Consider the following 21,208-nt stretch of genomic DNA (forward strand, 5'->3'; position numbering starts at 1 on the left):
GCATTGCCTATTCACTTGGGAGGATTGGGTATCCTTCATTTGCAAATGCACATGCTGGCTAGTAGGGAAACCTTACTGAAACAAATTGATGTATAATCTTGTTGTGTACTTTCATGGTGTTTGGGATATGTTTGCATGGGACAAATTGTTTTGTGCTACTCATCATCAATTGTGTGAGAATACTACTAATATGCTGGTTAAGTCTTGAAAAAAACAATGTGCTTTGTTGATTTGGGATGGTAGAGTCAGATATACAGGTAATCCCTTAGGGTATGAGTCTTGTTGGTGGAGCTTTGGGTTTAAAAAACCACCTGCTTCTTACTTGGGAAAAAAAGCATAAGAGGGTTAAGCCCAATCAATCAAATTGTTACTCTAACATAAATATTATTGCCTTTATGGTGGCTAAGAGAAGATTCAGACTAGGAAATGGGCTCAAAATTACTTGGGGACAGTTGTGTACACATGTCAGCAATTTTAAAGTTTGTTCTTGCAATCGATTTAATCAAAGATTCAAAGATTGAGCATTGCCAGAGAATTCAACAAATTGATGGACCTCCCCAACCAAAAGTTTCTATCTATACTTGATCCCTTAGCCTTAGATAGAGAACAGATGCAACAAGATTTGCGAGTTCTAGATCAATGTTGGTGGTTGAAGAAGCTATCTGATGTATGATGAATTGTTAACCAAAAAGAGAATGTCTAATGGAAAATGCCCCCTTGAGACAACGAAGCACATATTTTGGAACTTCCCTACAATATATGCTTGGTGGATATGTTTGTATGATATTTGTATGATGCATTGGAAGACTAAGTTTCCAAATATAGTTTGCTTTTTGGAACAATTCAAATGGGTTCTACACGTTTAGACTTATGTATTGCTTCTCTGAGACTTTGGGTGTTATCCTTTTTGTGAAATGCTAGAAACTCGGCTTTGTTTGATACACACACCTTTCACAGTTTCCAACTGCCTTGGTCTATGATTCGAGATAAATTGTTAGAGGACTGTGCAACACTGCCAGTTCCTCAACAGAATAACACGATGGAATTCCTCATCGTGATGTAAACATGTAACAAAATGTAATATAGTACTTAAGTTAGAGAGAGAGAGAGAGAGAGAGAGAGAGAGAGAGAGAGAGATTTTCACAATTATGTAGGCAAATGAAATTTCCACTCTGGACCAAGAGAGAAAGAATGGGATGTCCGTTCAAGGATCACAAAGAGGTATGTTGATGGAGCGAGTGGTCCGACCAGTCTATGATCAAAGGCAGGGGTTGGCGAAGGCGACATTGACGAGGGAGAGCGGAAGAGTGCCAGCGCAGGGGTAGGTGCGGCCGTAGCGGAGGCCGGAGGAGACGGGTTGGACTTTGACGTTGGGGAGGAGAGTGCAGTGGCCGAAGGTGGGCACGTCCACCTCCATGGCGAAGCGGCTGATGATCTTCTGGTTCCAGCGCCGGTCCTGGCAGGCTGCAATGATGTTGAAGGCCTCACAGGGGCAGTTGTTCACGAGCTCCCACTCGCACAGCCCGGTCGCCACGGGAGTGTTGGTCAGCACGAGGTCGTGCAGCCTGCACTTGAGCGGCGTAGCTGCTTGCACGACGGAGGTCCCCTCCTTGATATTTAGCAGCAGCGCCGCCACCATCGCCACTGCGGTGGCCAGAAAAGGAGATCAATAATATTACGACATATGATATGACTATAGCACACAGACGTGCCATATTCTTATACCTGTGCAGAGTTCCACCCTCCCCATTGCCATTGTTGATGATGAAGATGGGTTCTAGCCCTAAATGCTGCTCGATGTGCTCACTGCTGCTTACAGTTTTGCGGGCACTACTATTCCAGCCTTTACAGCACCCGCTTTATATACTCCTAATTACGTCCTCGTAATCCGCCCTGCCAAACCTCAATTATCTCCCACCATACGCCAAGCTAAAATGCCAAATGAAATACTTGTTCCTCATGTTTGTGTGTGTTCCTTGGCTATTGATGTATTCACATGGCTTTACTCCACCAACGTTGAGAGTCATTGCTCCCATGATAACTATAAAGATATGTGAACATCGATCCCGAACCTTCTACGGTTAAACTTCCATGTGGGTATTGGTGTTCTTGTTGGCTACTAATTATAGTGCCATTTATGCTAGTAGAAGGTCACATTTACAATGAGGAAACGGAAACATCCATATTGCTTGACAGCTAGTTGAGTTTGAATATAGTGATTACATGCTTTGATAGCCACTAGGTGTTGATTGATTGATGACTTGACTTGGGGAGTAGTTCGAATGGACCTATTCCCTCTCGGACTTAGTCCTTGATACCAACATTTCTAGGTGAGAACTTTGAGGACCAAGCACTAACACATGCCTTTGTCCACCCAAACATTCTCCTCTTACAGACCTCCTAGCCTACCTTCTCTTGGCCTACCTTGAGGAGACCACTTAACTTGGATGCTCAATTGACTCGTGTGCCAACATAGTCATGCCCTTGTCTTTGTGGCAATATTACTTTCCTTAAAGGAGTGTTTTTGTCCTTAAAAACATTGATCAATGAAATAACTCTCCATAAGAATAGTAATGCTCTCCTCTCTAAACTTGCATCACCTCAAATACTGTCCCACACAATAATTATGTGCTTGTAGCAAAAATCAAATTGAATGATTGCAGTCAATATTTTCACAGGAGATTGTCCCTTCGACCAAGAGAAACCTCTATTTTCTCTACTTAGATCTCAAATTAAGAGTAAAGCCTACCTCAAGTGAGATGGTCTAACTGAGCAAACTTATTGTTCTCACTACTTAACTACTAGTAGAACCTATCTTAAGAAAAATTCTTGACTAATAGTAGAACCTATCCAGGCAAAACGCTCTAATTGAGAAAAGCCTATTTCTCTCTTCTCAGCAAATAGTAGATTATCTCAAGCAAGATGTTCTAATTGAGCAAAAGTTAACTCTTTATCTCCTCAAGCAATTTCTTCCAAAAATTGGAGTGCTTCTTATAGATGTATATAATTCAAGCTATTGATAGGTGTTTTGGGCTTACTTATAGAAGAAAACAAAAGGTTGGCACTCTAAGTTTAAGTCCTTAGGTACATTTACCTTCCACATGCATATTTTATTCCAAAAGTAGAGTTGTTCTTCATGAAAGATGGAGCATTTTGTGAACTATCTATGGTTAACATAGAGGGATCCCCAAAACTTCTTAAACTCCACAATTTGATGGATGTTGTAGTGTGCCAATCATCTTTTTGACAAAAGTATCCCTTCTAGCGCTTTAAAGGCATACACATGTAATCCCATGATATACAATCAAATTTGATATGTTTGACACGTCTCAACAAGAATTTAAGCATGAGAGATTTGAGTAGGAGTAATAATTGTGTGAATTGGCAAGTCAACGAATAATATACAGGAGATAAGATATAGGAATAACTCGTATAATTCTTAAATAGACATGGACTGTCTACTCCTCATCTTACCAAGAAGCAATATTCTGATAGACTCTCAAAAGAATCCACTTTTGTAACTCAACTTGTTTTCCACGTATTCTTATAGGATACCCCAAGTGTATCATGTAAGGCGAAGTATGATTTCATGTACAACTATAATGGAGATTGATCCTAAAACACATTTACTTATTACAAATAATAGGTAGCAACATAGGGTTGCCCTATGGAATATGCAACAAAAAACCAAGTTAATGGATATTTTATTAATGAAGAACCCTTTATGACCAATGGTCATTTTATGTAGTTTCTCCACTTAGGAATAGGTGACATTTGGAACAATGTTACATGAGGTATGGATGTTTGTTTTGACACCGAGGACAATATTTTTCACAAAAGAATGAACATCACTCCTCATAATTGGCCAAGATGCTCCAAGTCTCAAAATCCGTCGCATAGTTTGATCTTCCGCAAAGTGAAGTCCTACTATGATAATATGTGCTTGACTTAGGTATTGGGTCTTCTCCTCATGATTAATGCATAAAAGCAATATTCCATCTCGATTTCTTTTGTATAGCCTTCCATCTAGTAATTGAACATAGCCAATTGCTCAATTAATCTGATTGTAATAAAAAATGGTATTCGCAAATCCACTTGAGCTATGGTCATCAATGATACCATGTTTTTTGACCATCGAGGTATCATTTTCACGAAGAACAGATATGCATCTGGTAGATCATCATCTACTCCTTTAAGTGGTTCTCTTAAAACAATCCTTGACAAATGATATTCTTTTTGATGTGTAGTGCCCTTTTTTTACAACTACAGTGAAATCAAATTCCAGAAGAATGATGAACCACCTCACTATTCTTACTGTGTTGCGTGGCTTGTTGACCAAATACAATAAGGCTTGGTGGTCCACAAAGAACACAAATTTGTTAGCTAATAGGTGATGTCTATACTTTTTTACGGCTCCGAGTCCTTCACTTTTGGTGATGATATAGTTCTTTTCTGCCATATCAGATATAGGAAAATCAATTTTTACGTCTCCTGGTAGAGCTAGTATACACCCAATGGAGAAATTGTAAGCATCTACATGTATGTGGAATATCTTATTCCAATCTAGTGCTTTCAATATTGGAGCTGAAGTGAGAGCTTTCTTAAGCTTCATGAAGGATTCTTCACACTCATCAGTCCATTCAAAGTGTGTAATCAAGCTGTACATAGGTTTTGCAATTATATCGTACATGTAAATGAACCGTCTGTAATATCCACAATGTCCCATAAGACTTGAACCCCCTTGACTATTGTTGTTCTAGGCAAATCAGCAATAACATGAATCTTATCCATGTCAGTAGCTATGATATTTTTAGACACTATATGTCCAAGAATTTTTCCTTGTCTACCTATGAATGTGCACTTCTCAGATTTAAGAAAATCCTATAAAGTCTACATTTTTCGAATACTTTTTTGAGGTGTTCAAAATGATCAACTTGGATTGATGAATGTACGCATAGATCATCCATATATACTTCCAAGAAACTGTGAAGATATTCTTTAAAAGCATGGCTCATTAATCTTTGGAAGGTGGTAGGAGCATTAGTTAACCCAAAAGGCATAACCCGATACGCGAAAATACCCCATTCCATTGCAAAGGCAGTTCTATGCTTATCTTTGGGATCAGCAAAAAGTTGATTGTATCCCGAATAGCTATCTAAAAAGCTGTAAGCTTCTTTTCCTGCAACTCGTTCTAAAACATGCTCAATGGTTAGAAGAGGAAAGTTGTCTCTAATGGTAGCTGCATTCACATTCTTGAGGTTGACACACACTCCTAATTTACCATTTTTCTTGGGTACTACCACAATGGAAGACATCCAATCGAGGTGTTCCATTTCATAAATGAATTCGGTCTCCTTTACCTTTTCAATCTCTTCTTTGATATTTCTGCAAATGTTTCATTATATGTATATGGCCTTTGTCTACTTGGTTTAGCATCATCTCTCATGGGAATGGTATATTGATAGATTTCTGGATTAACACCCTTGAGATCCTTATAAGACCAAGTAAAGATATCTCGGTATTCCTTCAATAAGCTTAATAAAAGATCTTCTTCTTCTTCCATAAGGTCATTTGCAATGTAGGCTAGTCTAGGCTCTTCTCCTAGTTCTGCCAGATCTATCTTTTTTGCGTTTTCAGGCCCCTGGTAGGACTCGCCCTATTTTCGTAGTTCTCTAACAGGTTTTGCTTCAGTTTCCTTTCTTGTTTTTCTCATTATTTTTAACATTTTTGTATTTTTGTTTAAAGGATATCTACCAGTGATTTTGTCCTTGACACAATCATGTGTCTCTATCTGCATTAGAAACCGTGTTCTACTGGAGACTGATGGCATAGGTCTGGCTTTCAAATTTTTCGTGTCTCTTTTTCTTCTATACCATTTTTGTCTTCTTGGTTTCTGGTTAGGAAAGTCAAAATCCTTTTCCTCCCCTCCTTTCATGAGTAGCTTAGCTCTTACATGTTATTTTTCCAACCCCGAATCATCCGAGGTAGCTGGATGTTCTTCTAGCTCATCTGTTGCATCATAGTAGAGGTTTGAAAAGACTTGTTGAGATTTCATCAAGTTCTTGGGTTTCAAAATTTCGTCTTCAATGCGAAGGGTTGAGATAATTTGGATGGGAATTATGTTGTAGCCTTCCTCATTGCAAAATTGAGTAGGCATAGATGTATTTACACATACCTCCATTGTCGCTAAAATTTGAGTCCACTCAAATGGCTCAAACAAATGCTCTGGAAAGGGTTAAGGTACATAGGATTTGTCTGTGCAATCCCTTTCTAAGATACATTCTTCTCGTTTTAAGCTTTCGTTTTCTGAAGCTCCGTACATCCAAATAGGAGTGTCTTTGTTCAACCAAGATGGAAGCTTAGTTTCAGTTGAAGAGACTGACTCAAATTCTTGTATGGGAGTTTTCATGACATCTCTATAAGTGTGATCTTTCAAATTAACTCTTGTTATTGATCACACTTGCTTCAAGTACAGATAATTGTTTCTCCAATCTTGGATGTGTTGTACTTGTCGCATGAAAGGTCTTCCCAATATGATTTTGTAATTGAGTTTCTTTCCAAAGTCTACTATGGAAAAAGTGTGTTGATATTCAGTTCCACACGAATTAACTATCACCTTTTCAAGTAGTCCTAAGGGTCTTTCGCTACGTCCATCAGCCAATTGCAATTTCATGCGAATTTGTCTAATGGCTAGTTGTCCCCAGGACTCTCATACTACTTTTGTGGCTATGGCTATGCCTGCCCCACTATCCAGCATTGCCATGTTTTCTATGTCATTATATTTCATTGGAAGGGTTGTGTTTCCTTCTTCCCCTTCGTAGTATTCTCCAACTTTTCTCATTGGAACCCATCGAATCTCTTTGGTATCCATTTTGTGTTTCAATTTTTCCAATTCTTTTGCGATTAGCCCTGTTATTCCCACCTTCTTGAAAGTTTTCTGTAGATCATTCCATAAATATGGCCTGATTTTCAATAGTTCTCCTAAAGCAAGTGTGCATTGGATGGGTGTAGACATGATTGAATGGATGTTGTCTACTTCTAGGGTCTGTTCCACTCTTTTTACTTGAGTGGTTTTACACACTATGGATTCATCTTCATTATCTCCCAGTAAGAGGGTAGTGTTTTCAAGGTCAATGGTTTAGACATTTCAAAGCTTCAGATCCGCAATCCCCATACAAGGATTGTACATCCACGTCCATATCAGGAGGTAGATTGTCTAACCAAACTTCCTCTATAGCAGCTGAATTTAAAGTTAGGCTCCCATCATTGATCTCTCTAACTTTTTCACATAAGTGTCTTGGCCAGGATTCTTCTGCGAATGGAATTCCATCTAAGGCATCTTTGTTGTCTGACACTATAAGTTCTGGCTCTTTGGTTTCAAGGTGGGGTTCTACCACCACTTTGGATTTTTCTTTATTGGCTCTTATCACAAGCTTCTTAGGTTTTGCCATACTCTCGAGCTTGGGTTTTTGTTTTTCCAGCATCTCTTGCGTGATTCTTACCAAATTTTGATATGCTTCAAGCTTAGCTGCTTCCATGTCTAGAGAAGGATAGTTTTTCCATTTGTTTTCCATGTTTTGGCCTGATTTAAGTCCCACTTGGTAAGCTTCCAAGGCTGCATTAATAGGCTCAAAAATTTTGTCAACCAAAATTGATCCTCCAGATTTCACGGTGGTTTCTTTGATTTCGCTTCCAATTTCTTTCACCTTTTCCTGGAATAGCTTCTTTGCTTTCTCTTCGTTTTTAGCCCTTTGTTTTCGTTTTCTCATCTCATACCTTTTGTTTCTACTTCTTTTGGTCTTTTGAGAGGAAATTTTTTTATTTTCCAAATCATCAGAGGAGTTATGTTTCTTTTTCTTAGCCTAGGCTTTGGTGATTACCTTGATTGGAAAAATGGGTTCACTCTCACAAGAGCTACTAGGTATCACTTGGACTAAGTTCACTATTGTTTTACCCTTGTTTAAAGGATTTTTTGGACAATCTTCTGGGAAGTGTCCTCCCTTTTTGCAACATTGTAAGCAATAAGCTTCAACTAGCTTGAGGTTCTTGTTAGGCTCTGGGCATTTATTTTTCCAATGATCATCTGCACCACATTTATGACAGTTCCCAATTTGTGGCTTAATCATGGGTCTTACCATTGGAGGCCTTACAACTTGATTAGCTACATAATACATTGGTGCTAGCTCTAGTGTAGTATAAGTCACAGGTTCTTCCATTGGTGGTGGATGTGAATTATACCAATCTCTGTCTACCGTTACTGTAGATGGACTAGGCTGAGCATAGGATGTAACAGGCACTAGTGCTTGTTCATCTATGACTCCCTCTGGATGCATGTACTTTACAGGTACTACATCATGTCCCAGATATGGAGGTTGTTGACCCAACACGGGTTGAGGTCTTTCCATACCCATCAGTGGTCTTTGAGCTGGGGCCATATTAGGCTGCTATCTGTACATAGGTTGTCCTTGTGGCCTCATAGGCACAAACTAAACATTCCCTTCATACTTTGGTCAATAGTAGCACTCATTGGTCTCACGGTTGGTCCACTTACCCTTGATTGCACACCATTTTTGCGGTCTAATTGGTTGTCTCTATTGACGTATCCCTTGTCCTGATACTCTCATAGGTGCTTTTTACTTGTTATTCATCATGTCATTCATCCTTTTGAGCATGTCTTCTATGGCTGAAAGTGATGTTGCAGGAGCCGTTCCCACTTGTGTTGGTTTGGTGGATGTTGTCTTCTTGCTTTGGTTATTCTTAGGGACATCTTCCTCAATGAAAATATCACAATTGTCTCCTAAGTCAATAGCATCTGACACACACTCTTCTAGAGTTGTATGCTTCTTGCTATACAGTACAGCATGAAGTTCTTTGTTTAGTATCCCCTCTAGAAACAATGATACTAGTCATTTTTCTGCAGGTATCTCTAGCTCTGGGCATCTCGCAATGTATTGTTTCATTTGAGTTGCACAATTCCTAATAGATTCACTTTGTTTCTGTTTAAATCTGTAGATTTAAGCTACCGTATTGTGTTTGACCCCTGTTTTGGAGCAAGCAGCTACAAATCCTTCAGCCAATGTAGTCAAGTCTATGATTGACCTTGGTGGAATGTTTTGGAGCCATGTCGAATTCTAGTAATGGTATGCAAAGTCCAATGAATTCTAATGATAAACAAAGTGTTAACAAATCTAACGAGCAAAGTGCTCTCAATTTTAATTCTATAGATCAACATGCAACTGTTGTAAAACAAACATTACAGGAATTACAAGATTCTCCATCCCAGCATAACTCTAGTTTACTTTCTCCTTCTGCATGGCAAAAGCTGACTCACTTACTTACGGAGTATCGTGATGTATTCTCAAGTGATTTACCATCGGGTTTACCCCCTACACGTGATGTGCAGCATGTCATAGATGTCTTGCCAGACACTAAATTGGTGAGTAAACCACCTTATTGTATGAGTGGTAGAGAATCCAAGGAGGTTGAGAGTCAATTGGCTGACTACCTTGCCCGTGGTTTCATTAGACCTAGCACTTCGCCTTGGGCATCACCAATTATATTAGTAAAAAAGAAAGATGGTACTATGCGCATGTGTATAGATTATCGCGGATTAAATGCCATAACCATCAAGAACGAGTATCATCTGCCTTGAGTGGATGAGTTGTTTGATCAACTCCATGCGGCAAGATACTATACAAAGATAGATCTTCATTCAGGATACCACCAGGTGCGTATCCTTTTGCAAGATATCTCCAAAATTGCCTTTAGAACACGGTTCGGGTATTTTGAATTTTTGGTTATGCCTTTTGGTCTAACCAATGCTCCAGCTACATTTATGACACTCATGGATAGTGTCTTATGTCCCTATCTTGGAAAACTTATTGTGGTATTCCTTGATGACATTCTCATTTACAGTAAGAGTGAAGATGAACAAATAGAACACTTACAATTAGTGTTTGAACAGCTACAAGATCACATGTTGTATGCGAAGCAAAGCAAGTGTGGTTTCTTTAAAACAGAGATACATTACCTTGGTCATGTGATCTCTTATTGTCACATCAAGATGGACACTGACAAGGTCACTGCCATTCTTTGATGGCTACATCCCAACACGGTTGAGGAGCTTTAAATATTTTTAGGCATGGATGGATTTTAACGACAGTATATCCGTGATTATGCCAGTTTGTTTTCCCTATGATGGACCAACTTAAAGCAAAAGGTAAGACCTTTTCTTGAGAATAAGCACAAAAATGCAGTTTTGAACAGCTCAAGGTAGCTATAGCCACTGCTCCCATCCTAGCAATCGTTGACTCACATAAGCCATTTGTGGTAGAGACCGATAATAGTGATAAAGAAACTAGTGCGGTACTTCTCCAGGAGGGAAGACCTATGGGCCTTTATTATGTCTATGAGAGAGAGCTCTATGCCATAATTCACGCTTTAGGAAAGTGGCGACACTATTTATATGGTGCCAAGTTTGAAGTAGTTTTTGACCATGAGAGTATCAAATAATTTACTACTCAAACGGACTTGAAGGGCCGTAAAGCTATATAGATGGGCAGAAATCCTTCAACATTATGATTGTAAGTTACAATACTGCAAGGGGTTCCAAGTTAATAAGGTAGAGCACATCAAGATAGGTGGCCTTTTACATCCTTTAGAGGTTCCACAAGGCAAGTGGGAGAGTATCTCTATGGATTTTGTCGTAGGACTACCTACTACAAATCGTGACCATGATGCCATATGGGTAATTATAGACCGTCTCACAAAGATGGGTCAATTCATTCCCACTAAGACTATGAATAAGACACCTGAATTAGCACGGCTATTTGTAGAGCATATATATAAACTCTACGGTCTTCCAACTAGTATCGTTAGTGACACAAATCAAAACTTCAATAATATCTTCTGGAGGGATATGTTTCAAAAGTTGGAAAATAAACTTAATCTAAGTACGGCTGATCATCTAGAAATAGATGGTCAAACCAAAAGAGTTAATCAACTGCTAGAGGATATGCTACGAGAATACGTTAGTAAGAAGCAAACCAATTGGGAAGACTACATACCTATGTTGGAATTTGCTGAGCGTCATCAGCTTTGAGCTCTTTCAGAAACTTGGACCAATGAGGACGATCCTAGAGACACACCGGTTGAAAGTAGCATCGGGCGATGAGGTGACCACGTTGTGGTCTATTATAATACCAATCACAGTGCAGGCACACCATTACACTACAAATTTCCATGTACTGCCACCAAGTAAATCAGCAACGCCGTGTATCTTAGCAGTGTCATGGATGAAAGCTAATAGGGTATTGATTGATTTGGATACTAATGAAGCACTATTCCGAAATGACAACTTTTCAGAACCCTTCTTATCATATAACCAATACATGTCAAGGAGGAAACAAGAGTCAATACAACCGCAAGGATATTGTCAGGGGAACGGAATAATAGAGCTAGACAGCAAAAGGTAGAGAAAGAGATCTTTGTATAATGAATCTCTGCAGACTTTTGATACAACAGAGGAGCAATTGAATATGGGCGCACTCCGTTGTACGGCGCTCTAACCTCCCGACCACCCCTGAGCTTCAATCCGCTTGCATGCAGCGTCTCACTCTCACTCGCACTCGCACTTGCAGAAGAGGAGATCTGTGAATGATCCCCGAACGCACCACCCATCGTGCTTTTATCCTTCTTTTCCTCGAAAAGCCTGCACGATTTTCGCACCAACTATACCTGCGAGAATAATATAAGAACGTGATCGCTAAGCGACCCGTGAAGGTTAGATTTTTATCATGACACTTTGCACAGATCCTGTTTCACACATTGATTTCTGCATCGCCTACAAAATAGCCAAAAGAATATACTCGTGCAACCAATTCAACATGATAATCAAAGTAAACAAACATAATTATGTACTTTCATAATCTCAATTGCAATAGTCTACCATGAAGAAACAAATCCACTTCTTGGTTGATAGCAGGGAGAGTTGTATATTGTTGTATGTCTGTCTGTCCCTGTGTATACTACACTGCTGCTGTCTGCTGTTTGTTTTCATCATAACTTTTACAAACGAACTCAGAACAGAGAAATCCAGGTACTCAAAACGACGGAAATAGGTCTAGTCTACAAGGTATCGCGAACAGAATTGTGAAAAACGTCTTTGTTTGGCTAAAAACGCAACTTTTAGGTCGCGACTCATAAAAGCTCTATTTTTGGGTCTCCACTACTTTTTCAACTTATTTTAAGCCTACCCATGTATTTTGAACTAAAACACATATAAAACATTGATATTAATAAAAATCTCAATTTTACTGTTCATAGACAGACTATCTGTTATTCATTAATCTTTATCAAATCCGTCTTTACTGTATTATTTAAAAAAAAGAATATATGTTCTCTCTTAATATCTCAACTCATTCATAGAAGCTCTATTTAATAGACTATTCAACAATCTTTCAAATCGTGCTAAACGAAAGATATGCCCTGCTACATTCTTTTCGACTTTAAGAACTTCAAAGATTAGTCCTATTACATTCTCCCCTTATCAAAATTAACTCTGTCCTCAGAGTTGGAAAGAGAGAAAAATTCTCTTTGCAAAACACTAAGATCAACCCATGATGCCACTTAACTAAAACTTCTACAATGTCTCTATTTCTTAGATGTTTAACACGCTTATCTAGCACTAAGTCTGGTTCTACAGTCAATGTTCTGTCATCTTTCAACTTAGAGTTGTCCTCTAAAACATGATGCACATTAGGAACATACTTTTTCAATAAACTCACATAGAATACATGATGCACTTTAACATGAGAAGGCACTTCCAATTTGTAAGCTAATGAACCAATGCGCTTCAAAATTTTAAACGGCTCAACAAATCGTGGAGACAATCTCTTATCCTTTCCAAGAATCAAATGAGACTTCTCGGGAATAACCTTTAAGAAAACCATGTCACTAGTTTCATACTCCACAACATGATGTTTCTTGTCATAATACAATTTATGTCTCTTTTGAGCTTCTCTAATATTCCCTCTGATTTTGGCCAACTCGTTATCCGTTTTCTCAAGTATCTCATGTGACAGTTCTACCTTGTTCCTCGAGTTAAGAAAATTAATAGGTGTGGGACAGTTGTAGCCATACATTACCTCAAACAGAGTCATCCTAATAGATGAATGATATGAATTGTTATATGCAAATTCAACCAAAGGCAGATATTCATTCCAATTAGATTGGTTTTCATTGACATACATTCGTAACATATCTTCTAAAATATGATTCACTCTCTCCGTTTTCCCATTAGTTTGAGGATGAAAAGAAGTAGACATGTGTAACTGGGTACCTATAGAGTCAAAAGTTGCTCTCCAGAAATGAGAAGTGAACTTAGAATCTCTGTCAGACACTATACTCTTGGGCATGCCATGCAAACAAAATATCTCTTTCACAAAAAAGCGTGCAATGGTCAAAGCAGTATCAGTTATTTTTACAGAAAAGAAGTGAGCTTGTTTTGTGAGTCTATCTACCACCACAAAGATCGAATCATACCCTCCACGAGTAGTAGGAAGTCTAATGATAAAGTCCATGGATATAGACTCCCACTTCTATAAAGGAATGTCTAAGGGTTGAAGATCACCAAGCATCCTCTTATATTCAATCTTAACTTGTTGACATTGAAAGCACTCACACACATAATTCTTAACATCCAATTTCATACGCGGTCAAAAGAATGAACTTTTAATCTTTTCATATGTCTTATTCAATCCAGGATGACCAGAAAAAGGTGAATTATGACACTCATGCAGAATTTGACTCTTAAAAGCAAAATTTGCAGGAATACACAAGCGGTCATAATAATACAGATTTCCCTTATACAAGTGATACCTGTTCTCATACATCTCACCAATATTCTCACGCAAAATAGGCATGTAGAAAGAATCATTTTCAACTTCGGCTTGTATCTCATCAATCAAATTGGATCGCACAACAGTCAACAAATTACACATGGGCCTACGACTCAATGCATCTGCAACTTTATTTTCTTTCCCACACAAATACTTCAAGTCAAAATCATACTCAGCCAGCAATTCAATCCATCTCCTTTGTCTATTGTTTAACAATGGCTGAGTGAAAATATACTTCAAACTTTGAGATCAAGTGGATAGCCAGGAAGCGTGTGTCTTGCCGAGGGTCTGCGACTAGATAGGTTTAGTTAGGATATGTGGATTAGAGTAGTTGTTGGTGGTCGAGTGATTTGTGAGGTGATAAAAGCGTTTACTAGTCCGTGTGTGGAAGTGAAGCGTTTTTCTACTCATAGATGCAAAACCCCATATGATTTGTAGGAGTAGCTTTAAGTAAGTGATCCAATTTTGATCTAGAGCTATTCATCACTGAATTATTTGCTAAAGTGCTTGATTGCATTTGAAATCACGGAAAAGTGTGCTTTTGAGGGTAAAAATGCAATAAACAAGCTTTTGTGGATATTTTTGTATGACTCACTGATGCTATGCATATAAAAGGGCATTTGCAAGGGTTCTGTGAAGAAAACCTGCAATTCTGTAAACATAGACATCCTACGCGTAGGATGTCTCAAGAGGGTTCTGGAGACCAAATTTTGAAATTCTGAGTTGACTAGTGGGTTCAGAGGGTAGGTTTTACCCTATTTTCACCTGGAAAGTGGAAATTTGACCAAATTTTGACAGATCAAAGCCAAAAGACGAGAATTGCCAGACATCCTACCCAAATTGTGTCCAAGGCCTAATTTTGAGACCAAACCATAGGATGACTCCATAGGCATGTTCTAAATGTTGTATTGAGTGACTCAAAGGGGTTTCACCTCATTTGGGTGAGAAAATTGGGTTCAAAGCGGACTTTAACACTTTTGACTGAAAAAGGCTAGAACAGCTAAAATTTGGGTCTTTTGAGATCCAAACTCAAATCTAAGCATACCACTGGGTTACGACATCAAGGGGAAGGTGTGGGACAAGTCTGGGGTCAAACAGGCCAAAAAGACATCCTACGCGTAGAATGTTATATGTGTGATTTTGCACTCCAAACTTAATTTTGAGCATACCAGAGTGATCAACACCATAAGGAGAGTCTGTGGTTCAAATTTGGGGCAATTCTGAGCAGTTAGACATCCTACGCGCAGTATGTCTAAGGCATAATTCTGAAACCAAAGTTCTACTGTGACCATAGCAGGGTGTTGTATAGCCTTAGGCAAGCCTCCTAGTCAAATTTGGTCCAATTTGGAGTTGATTTGACTTAGGAATTCATCAAAATAGACATCAGGCTTTTGGAACAGATTTTTGATCATTTGACCAACCTATAGGTGTCAGAATCAAAAAGTAAAAATAGCTATGAGTTTAGCACATCAAGGGGAAGCTACAGTGCAAGTTTGAGCTGAAACAGAGCAAAAAGACATCCTACGCGTAGGATGTCTACAAACTTGATTTAGCACTCCAAACCAACTTATGAGCACACCACTATGATCAGCACACCAAGGAGAAGCTGGGGTGAAAATTTCAAGTCATTCTGAGCAAAAAGACATCCTACGCGTAGGATGTCTCAAGGCCATTTTTAAATCCAAATAAAAATCTGAGCATACCATTGTGTTGCTGGACTTAAGGGGAGTCTCTGGACCAAATTTTGTTAAATTCTGAGCATATAGACATACTACGCGTAGGATGTCTCTAGGCCAGTTTTAGGGTCCAACGGTACTTTTGACCATACAGGAGTGTTCACAGTGTCACAGAGATCCCAAATATTTTTTCAAAATTGAATTTGGACTCCCACAATGGATCTTCCAAACTTGCAATTGATAAAGACCCATCTTGTTGAGAGAGTTTGGATGATTGGTCATGAGAGTGAAGGACTATATAGATACATTGAGGACAATGAGGTCAATCTTTATAGGTGCTCAGATCCATACCTAGAAGAGATAACGGATTACAAGCTCTTATATGTCTACACATACGGAGTCAACTGTCAATGGAGATCTATAGTTGTCGACAAGTATGGACGAGAATACAGAGTTGTAGAAAGCACAAATCCACAGACTGTACTAGAAAGAGGTGGATATTTGGTCAATGAAGGACCACAAATGCCTCCACCAAACACGAGAATTCCTATAGGAGTTCTAAGAAGAGAGCCACCAGGATTCCCTTCAAGAGCGATAACGAGAGAAGGATTGGGAGAGTCTCTGGTTAGACTTGTAGACAATCGGCAAGTTAGACCATCCCAAGTCCAGAAATGGGTAAACAGAAAATACTCCGGAGATGAAGATCCGAGAGATCACGTAGCGGCTTTTAGAAGAGTGATTAGAGCAGAGGAAGTTTCAGATTTTGCGACACAGTTTGCGGGATTTGGATTGACTCTAGAAGATGATGCAGCTACATGGCTCGACTCGGTGGAAAAATGGGAATTTGAGACCCTAGATGAGCTGTTTGAGGAGTTTATTGAAGAGTTCTTGCCAAAAGGCATTGCTCACGACACGGTCTCGCAAATCCATAGATTCAAACAGAAAGAGAATGAATCAGTACGCAAAGCATCATTACGACTCAAGAGATATATTAAGCTCTGTCCAAGAGCGGAATTACCTACACAAGCACGACTGATGCTGATCTTTATCCAGGGAATGAGAGATGAGGGCCTTCAGAAGGATCTGCATATGATAAGGAGGATGACGCTAAACGAGTTGATCAAAGAAGCTCTTTATCTAGTGGATAATTGTGAGGCATACAAAGAAAAGGACTTAAAGAGTCAAGGAGATGACACATCCTCTCAGCATAGTGTTTCACAGATAAGTGAGTCCATTGCCAAGCCAACGGCACCTATTGATCAAGAAAAGCTCATCGACAACTTGGTCAAGATGTTGATTCCTCTTGTAAGGTCTGATTCGGGAGAGCCGAAGTGGTGTGAAATTGAGAGAAAATGGACGAGCCATACGGGGGCAGAGTGCTATTATAGCATGGAAAATGCTAGGGAGAGGTATGTACAACCTGTTCCAGAAGCACCTACTCCACCTAGATACATTACGGGGAATTCGCCATAGCTTGTCTTAGGACAACAACCTCCAGTGCCAGGTGCTAGAATGCAGGTAGACATGAGATACATGCCAATGATGAAAGCATCAAATAAACCAACGCCAGTACCAGCTACAATGTGGTATAGCAACCAAAGTAAGTACTACCCTTCGGAGAAACAAAATGTGAAAGAAACACATGGAGTGGTGAGGCCGGTACAACCTCCACCTCCTGGGTTTCAGTCAAAAGAAAGAAGGTATGAAATGGATGAAAGGACATTGCGAATAGCGGCTTATCTAGGTCAAAGCTTGCTTATAGCCAAGAGGAAATGCTAAAAGAATCTCCTCAACCAGAGACAGATTGTCACAAAAGTTGTGACAACCACTTGGTCAAACAATGTCCTCATACGGAGATCACTGAAGTAAATGCTTATTGTCTTGACTGTGGCATCACTCACTTGATCCCCGAATGCCCGAAAAACCTAAACCAAATCAGGAAAATCACGACAAATGTATCAGGGATTGTTCAGCTACCTAGTAGCTCAGAAAATGAAAATGTTGTACCAGTTCAAGTAGTTACGAGAGCACAAGCTCAAAAGAAAGCTGATGAGAATCCAGAGACAAAGAACACGGAAAGTGACACGAGTCCAAAGACAGATGAGGAACCAAAGACAGACGCACCTAGTCAGAAAACTAAGAGCAAACGAATAGTTGGAAATCTAGAAAGACTAGGATGAAATCTCGTAGGGAACGAGAGCAAAAATCCCTAGCTGAGAAGCTTACCGAAGCTGAGGAGAAGATAAAACAACATGAGGAAAAGGAGGCACCTTCTCTTACACAGATGGTTAAACCTCTAGAAGAACCATCCACGGATGAGAAACCGAGAAGTGCTAGTTCAGGAGGATCTGTGTTGGCAGAGAAGGTTAATGAGACATTAGATGCCCTCTTGAAATCCTATGATGCGAGGCTCAAAAAAAAACCAAACCCAAGAACAGAGGTGGATGACATATCCCTATGCGGAATTAGAAAAGCAAAGATTGGAAATGTGCAGGAAAATGATTCAAACAGCCCAATCTTTACTAGAACCACCAGTTGCAAAACCTGAGGATGTGATCCGCGTCATGCCAACACAAGTAATCCCACCAAACCAGGAACTAAAAGAGCCAGAATCTAGTCATGAGCACAGACCAAATCTCAAAGAACCAGCATTAGAACCAAGGATAGTACTGAATACCACGGAGCCATCGATTCAAAGGGGCTAGTAGATATTCTATCTACCCCAGTCACCTGTACAATAATGTTAGTCGAGTTTCTCAGAATAAGACCAAACATGTGGGCTATTGTGGGTAAATGTCTAGAGAAATTTGGTGTAAAAACCCCAATGACTCAAATCGAGGAAGGCATCAAAGAGCTTGAAATGCCTCAACTAAATACTAGACCAGTGCCATTAAACAAGGTAGGCGAGTATTACGAGGGAGAATATGGAAACACCACCCTTCCTGTGGAATTCAATGGTGTAAAAACCATGGCAATCCTTGACAGTGGAGCTGGTGTGGCCATTGCAACCAAAGAGGTTTGGAAAAAATGGGGAAAACCTGCCTTGATATCCACACGAATGACCCTGCAGCTTGCAGACGGACACAAGGAAAAGCCCCTAGGACTGCTAGAAAAAGTAATTGTTACTTCTTGTGGCATTGAATATGAACACACTTTTGTTGTTGTTGACTTTGGCAAGAAGAACAACTATGAAATCATTCTGGGAAGACCATTCATGCGACAATTGAAAATGGTCCAAGATTGGGGTTATGACCATATATACCTGAGACATATGGAAACCATAACAAAGGTAAACTTGAGGGACCATAGCTATAGAGATGTGACGAGAACACCGATTGAGGAGTTTGATTCCTCCACAATAGCAGGATCAGAACTTCCAGCTTGGTTAGGTAAGCCTAAAGACCTGTGGATGTGTGGAGCTTCACAATGTGGTAGCTTGAAACGTGAGGAATGTATCCTAGAACGGGTTATAGAGGATATGGACTATATCCCAGAACCATTTCCTGAAGAAGAGTTAGAGCCTTTTGGATGGGAACACATCTTGGCTGCTCTGGACGTGTGCACCGTGGAGGATGCTCCCACAACAAAGTTTTGTGATGAAAATCGATATGATGTCGTTCCTTATTTTGCAGTGAGTGTAATCCAGGAAAAAGAAGAGAACCAGACATCAACAAGCTCTCGAAATAAGGATCAAACAAAGAAATGTGGAGAATCAAAAGATGAAGAAGACGACGAGTTCTATGACTCTGTAGAACACTTCGAGCTTCAAGAAGATCAACGACCCAAGAATCAATGTCATTGCTACACGAATAAAGTGCATCAAAAGTGGATTCCAAAGTCCTCAATGAAGACAAAACCACCACAAGCATCCTCATACAGGGCTCCTAATAAGGATGCAAAGACTCAGCTAGGAGGAATACGACCAGAGCAACGAGCTAACAATGCTCTAATCAATGGGCTAGAAAAGTCCTCCAAGAAACTACCACCCACGAGCAAACAGACAGTAAATTTCCACTACCAGCCAAAAAATCAAGGGAAAGTACAAGAAGTCAACCTTGCTGAGGATAGTAGCGATAGTGATGAATCTTACGACATCCCCTATCATCAACTTAGACCATCACTATCACCAACCCCTTCAGCAACAACCATGAAATGTCAAAAGAACAGGACAACAAGTCAAAGCCAAAAATTAAGCTCGACAAATCTGGATACCAAAAAGCCAGATCAACCAAAAACAGATATGGATCAAGAAGACAAAGATCTCTAATGACAAATCACAAGATCCAACACCAAAACAAAAAAAAGGAAAGCGTGCACGAATGGGTAAGAATATCACAAAGTCGCAAGCTTTCACAACTCAGGTTTGGGCTCCAAAGAAGTTCATTCAAGCACAAAAAAGTCAGGAATTCATTTGGATTCCAAAACAACCACAGTATCAACTTTCAAAGCATGAATCCCGTCACCAACCAAGCGTACAAGGGCCGAAGCAAAGACCACTGTCGACTCACACAACAAAAAGGTGGATCCCAAAGAAGTCTCTTCAAACACAAACGAAGCATTTGGAAGTATGGGTTCCCAAACGAGCGTCAGCAACAAAACAGCCAATAATCGCAAAGAAATGGGTTCCAAAGAAGATCAACAAAACTGCTGTCAGTGCATCGCCGCTTGAATTCTTACAATTCTTCCTACGATTACAGTACAGTTAGAAGAGAGCAAGTCGCTTCAATCAAGCAACGATATAGGAGATTCAAAGACCATTACATTGCTTAGAATAGGAAGCCTCGCCAACAAATGCCAATAAGCAAATTGCTTATACCCACATCTTGCACAACATAAATCTTTTCCATGCATTGACTGTGTATGCATAATAGGGCTACATTACAAGGCCTGCATAGGCACAACTTTTTGCCCAAGCATAACACATACCCTTTGCGATACCCTATTGTAAAGGATGACTCCAAATAGGAAGGGGGGAGGCATTCTGAATGCGGACCTAACATTATGACTATTAGAGGGCAATGTTTTGTGAGATGCATTGAATTTTTGCGTTTTATTGTGATAAATTTTTGACGAAATTTAGAGTATATGCCCTCATAGTAGAGTTACAGAGGAGTATGGGGACAAAATCCATATATGAGCCCCTAGGGACATGTGTATAGTGTACATAGCATTTAGATTTCTATTTGAATGATTTTTCTTTTGTTAAGTTTTAAGATTTTCTTTGTTTATTATTAAAATAAAAAATTAAAAAATCCATAATCCACATGAAGAATAGACTGACGAGACGCCTGAGCACTACAAAGAGAAGAAGGTACAGGAAAACGATGAAACTTCACGAAGTATGTCTCAGCAGCCACTACAACAGCCGAAGAACTTGTCACAAAGCAGTGTCAACATGCAACCGACAAGTCATACAAGTCAGAGCTTCCCAAAAAGCCGTCGCGTAACACATGATTCTCCGGAAGATACGCTTGATGACCTTCGTAGATTTGCTTCTTCAGTGAGGGTGCCCTACGTGCATTCAGTCTAGGTCCACATGTGACACATGCTCTGTATCCGCTTGTTTGAAGCCCTGCATGTATACACATGATAATAGATCAACTATGGGGAAAAACAAGATTTACAGTGTCTGAG

The 21,208-nt window shown here is 39.6% G+C and overlaps 1 pseudogene; it reads right to left on the reverse strand.

Moving 5' to 3' along the window:
- Positions 1-1,204: 1,204 nt before the first annotated feature.
- LOC147416495 (uncharacterized) lies at positions 1,205-1,639 on the reverse strand (annotated as a pseudogene).
- Between the last annotated feature and the right edge of the window lie 19,569 nt (positions 1,640-21,208).

Source organism: Adiantum capillus-veneris, unplaced genomic scaffold (assembly GCF_014529385.1).
Source record: "Adiantum capillus-veneris isolate H3 unplaced genomic scaffold, ASM1452938v2 Hic_scaffold_904, whole genome shotgun sequence".
NCBI classification, from domain to species: Eukaryota; Viridiplantae; Streptophyta; class Polypodiopsida; order Polypodiales; family Pteridaceae; genus Adiantum; species Adiantum capillus-veneris.